Genomic DNA, 5,100 nt, shown 5'->3' with positions numbered 1-5,100 from the left:
AATTTCGTTTTTACTTGGTTTTGGTTTTCTCATTGATGTGGGACAATAAAATTTTATTTCTGTCACTTCTATTATTTAAGTGAGACAACAGTGAACCTCTCTTAAAATAACCCACCAATTCATTCATATATTTCTTTTAATAATCTATTTCTCATGTTCAATGTACATAATCCTAAATCACATGATGCATAAAACTACTTTGATGTAAAGATGGCTTTTGTTGCAAAATGAATTGGGTTTGTGTCTTATTTTTTGACTTTTTTTTTTTTTTTGGATAAAGGGCAAAGCCCAGCAAACATAACATAAAACCAATGAAAAAATTAGAGTCAGAGGGGATACCCCATATCATCCCTAAAACATACTTCGGGGACCAAAAATAAGAAATCATCCAACCTCAGTATAGGCATACAAAAAAACCTAGCGTAACAAAAAATGACGCTAACAATGCAACTTAACCTAAGTTGGTAAAAACCTTTACAAAAGTGCCTATCAAAACAAGGGGAACTACATCGAGGAATACCACAATAGTATAAGATATAGTTGCATCTATAAAGATCCAAACTCCATTTTATATATCCATATCTCCCGGCTTTCAGCTTGCGGATAACCGTTTTTCCACATTGCACCATGGTTTGTAGCTAACCAGTGCCAACAGTGAATAACCCGGGCCAAACAGGGGCTCCCAACGGCCCAAAGAGAACCTCCAGCGAGCCTATCCAAACCGCTACACCAACATATATCCAACCCAATCTGGGCCTTCAAAAAACCCATAAACCCGAGGCCCAAAAAACAGCTATAAAGCCCGACGCTTGAGTCCAATGTGGCAGCCAAAAGGTCCATGTAACAGGTCTTAAATGTCATCACAACATGTCTGCTTCTGAGCCCAATTATAATCCACAACACCCAAAGCTGGGCCTTCACGAAACACCAAAAAATACCATATTGGGCCTTACTTAGCAGCTTTAAAACCCAGAATTGGGCCTTCCATTGCAGCTGTAAAACCATACTTTGGGCCTTTCTACCCAGCGCTAAACCAGGGCCTTGGACAGGCATTTGGGCCACGGTTTTGGCCCATAACACAGCAGGCCAAAATTGTTTAGTGTGGGACTTCATAGATAGGCATAAAGCCAAGCTTCGAAACTCACCACACACCCAACTGTACCAGTTCCCGCACCTGAACACCAGCTTTAAACCTGTCCCAGCAGCAATAAAACAGTAATATTCACACCAGACAACGGGGGCCAAATTTGGGATGGCATAACCGGAATCCAATCACGGGGAATCCATGGGCAAACCAACAAACACGAAGCTAAAAAAACAACTGCCATACTCATTCTAGTTGACAGCCATCCCACAAACCCGGTCCAATACTCTTAAACAAACCCCGGAGCCAATTAAACAGTGGGAACCACCCTGCCCCAGCATAAACAGCACAGTGGACCAGAGATGGGCTTCCGTCTGCAATAAATAACCAGTGTTCAGGAATTCTTTGTGGGCCACTGGGCCCCACCCTTCAGTGTCATCTTAGGAACATCCGCACCCAGCCCATAACATTTTTGAACCAGGCTACCAAATTTCCCAAAATACCCCAGCCAACAATCCCACACTAGCCTGCAGGAGTAAACAAAGAGCAGATAATTTTGAATATCGTTTTCACATCTAGAAGCCAATATGAATTGTTGATTTTATGATACCGTTCAAAAAAAAATTGTTGATTTTATGATAGAAACAATTTGTTTTATATAAAAGATAAATACGAGAATTATTATCAAGGAGTTTTGTATTATTTTTTTGAGTCAAAATTGGACGTTAGAATGACTTATAAAACACGACAAATTGTACTAATCAACTATAGCAAACTTCATTTATATCACAAAGATATTCTTCTAAAACATAGCAAACTTCATTTATATTACAAAATTCTAATTCCATAGATATTTTTCTAATAAATTCCATAGATATTTTTCTAAAAAACGTCTTTTCATTTAATGTCAAATTGACTGGCATCATCAGATCAATTAGCGTTTCATAGACATTCTTAATTTGACTTTTGAGGCAACTTTTTTAATTATTATGACTTAAAGAAAATTTTGAACGTAAAATAAATGAGAGAATTTACCAGTTCGCCATCAAAATCATCTGAATTGAATACATGTTTCACGTACAAATGTATATTCTCTGTCTTAGGATTTACTACATCCTCATTGTTCATTGGTACCATTCAAGGGATGTAGATTACACTTCTAAATCCCACTTTACCCTGCACAAACTATAAGCAATAAAACACAAGCTAGTATGCAATATGCAGTTTGTTGAAAACAAACTAAAATGGTAAATACCTTAGTGGTGAGGTGAACGTATGCAAGAGGATCATGAAACTCGTTGAATGCCTTCTTGTAGAATTCATTGTATTGATCTTTTTCAACTTCCTTTGGATTCCTCGTCGGTATTTTAATCATCTAATTAACAAACTCTGAAACAAATAAGTGAGTACGATTATTATTTAAAGTATTTTAAGCTACTCATACAGGTTTAGTCTCATTGACCAACTGCCAATTCAAGTGTTTTTCAGTTTTACTCTTCTTTTTTTCTTCACACCATAGAAACCAGAAGCAAACATCATAACTTTTGTTAAAGATTAAGATAATATTAATGCCATTAAGCTTAATCAGATCCGGTAGTTTACATGTGAATAAAACCACTAATATCACAATGACAATCCAGAACTTTGGATAACATGGTTTAGGAGGTTGTATCAAGGCATGGTTTAAAATTATTAAATTTGATGCATTAAAGGTAAAACACAACCCGAAATTGACCGACCCATTCATAAATAGATGGTTAAAATTGTCATTTCTGGTATATGAACATGGGAATTCGAAGTTACAACTTACAACTAACTTCAACTGTTCTTGATTTTTCTTGCCATGTGTATATTGGATGCATTAAAGGTAAAACACAACCTGAAATGCAACAAACCAAATAACGATATCTTCAAGAAACATAACGCCGTCTTCAAGAAACCCTTCCCAATGCACTATCGTACCCTAAAAATGTTACCTTTTTCTGCAAAACCCAAACAAAAGATTATTTTTTTCACCGAACAAAAGAAAAACCCAAATAAGATGTATATAATATTTATTGAAAATTACAAATAATGAATATCTCTGCAAATTCTTCCCAAAGAAAAAGACAGAAACCTCAATTGAAGAACAAAAACCCCCCAATGAAAAACATGAAAGCCAAAACCCTATAATTCCAGATCTGAAGACCTTAAGTTATTACCGCCATTGTTCAACCTCGTCGTATCTTGTCGTCGCCGGAACCTTAGTTCCATGTGCCACCTCTATCTTCTCTCTCGTCTCTCCTCCTCCCCCCTCTCTCTCACACACACTCTTTTTTTCTCAGTTCTTCCCTCTGCAAATGAAAAGAAAAGCAGGTAATAGGTGTTTGGGGATATGTGTAGGAATTCAAAAAAGAACAACGAAATGGAATTGAGCCAGATCTCTGGTAACATCTAGACATTTTAGGGTTTAAAGGTTACCTTCACGTTCCCTAAATATTGATGTGGAAGAAAGCTGGAACGGTGGTCCTTTTTAGGTCGGGTTTGAACAACCACGAAGCGGCTTTCTTCACCGCTTGCGGCGAAACCCTAGCCGCCATCACCACCAAATCCGTTAGATCCGGTACCTCTATTAGTGGGTTTAGTCGCCATCGCCGCCGCTAGTAGCCGGAAGACACAACTTCTCTACGACTCTAGCAAGATGTAAAAATTGTGAGAGAATTGAGAGTGGAATCTGAATTTCAAAATTCAAAGCATGGAGCCAAATAGATTCATTGAAATCTGTGACCTGGCAGCTTTGCAAGGAAGGAAAGGATGGTTTCTCTCTTCTCTCTCGTTTGAAAAAGCTGTACAAAAGTAGGGACTGTATGACAGCTTTCAAAAGGGGCATGTGGGGATCATGATCCGTGTGGAGTAATGGACGGTAGGATCATGATCCATGTGAAGTGATGGACGGTAGGATGATCTGTGTTGTGTGTTTTTGTTTGAGTTACTAAGGGTATTATTGGAAAGTGAGGTTATAAATGTGTTTGTTGTGTTTAAAAGACTTGTACATTATGCTTTAGGGGTGTTTTAAGGAAATTTAAATGACCTTAAGAAGTCCTTTGGATATGCTTATTAATATAGTATAGATATATATATATATATATATATATATATATATATATATATATATATATATATATATATATATAATTCATATCGTATATATTTAATTATTTGTCTATATTTATATATTTTCTTTTTTTTTTGTCATGTTTAAACAGGAAACTTTGTTTTAGGCACCACACTTTTTTTAAAACATTTTTTTATCTAGTTTGATTTAACTTGATTTTTTCACATCAGGTTGTTTTGGACATTAGACAACTTGTTTCAAACTTTTTACATATTTTGACAGATTGGTTTATTCTGACAGATTGTTTCAAGCTTGTATTATGGACAATATTTCAGAGAGCACTTTATTCTATTTTAACAATTATATTTTGTGTACTATGAATTAATATGAAGACCTAATAAGGCCTAAACCGCGAATCAAACCGAAACCAAAACCGTTAGTAACGGTTCAGTTTGGTTAGGTTTTAAATTTCAACGGTTCGATTTCGGTTTTCAATATTAAAAAACCGTTAGTAACGGTTTAGTTTACGGTTTGACCTAAAAGTCGTCAAAATCAAACAGTGAACACCCCTATTTTCTACATTAAAATAGCATCGTAACAAATGAGAGTGTAAGTCAAGTTCAAGCTTGCAAAATTACTAACAAGCCGGTATCAAATTTAGACATGAAACTAATTAAAATGAACTTTAGGAGTAGAGACAACCACCCCAACTGAAACGGGTCAACTCTATCGTTCAATGATGATGGACGTATGCATCTACTATTTGTATCTGCTTTTTTTTCCTGCAAGTATACATAGGGTTGTAAACGAACAGAACGTTCAGTGAACAGTTCGTGAACCGTTCGCGGGAAGTTCGCTTTGTTGATTATATCTCTAAACATGGGTAAAAAATAAAGAACCCTAATCATGTTTATTCAATCAT

At 36.1% G+C, this 5,100-nt stretch overlaps 1 long non-coding RNA gene across 3 annotated transcripts; it reads right to left on the bottom strand.

Annotated features, from left to right (window-relative positions):
- Window positions 1–303: 303 nt before the first annotated feature.
- LOC110867739 lies at window positions 304–3,928 on the bottom strand. Of its 3 annotated transcripts, XR_002551826.2 has the most exons (6): window positions 3,545–3,921; window positions 3,286–3,417; window positions 2,895–3,066; window positions 2,340–2,473; window positions 2,120–2,260; window positions 304–1,611 (listed from the first exon to the last, which is right to left on the bottom strand). It is a non-coding gene; the product is annotated as an uncharacterized LOC110867739 (long non-coding RNA). The 3 variants fall into 3 exon arrangements; XR_002551827.2 differs by having other exon boundaries at window positions 2,120–2,269; window positions 2,340–3,066; window positions 3,545–3,928; XR_002551825.2 differs by having other exon boundaries at window positions 2,340–3,066; window positions 3,545–3,927.
- Between the last annotated feature and the right edge of the window lie 1,172 nt (window positions 3,929–5,100).

Source organism: Helianthus annuus, chromosome 7 (genome assembly GCF_002127325.2).
Source record: "Helianthus annuus cultivar XRQ/B chromosome 7, HanXRQr2.0-SUNRISE, whole genome shotgun sequence".
Taxonomy (NCBI): Eukaryota; Viridiplantae; Streptophyta; class Magnoliopsida; order Asterales; family Asteraceae; genus Helianthus; species Helianthus annuus.
This window is presented reverse-complemented; position numbering and strand designations above follow the sequence as displayed.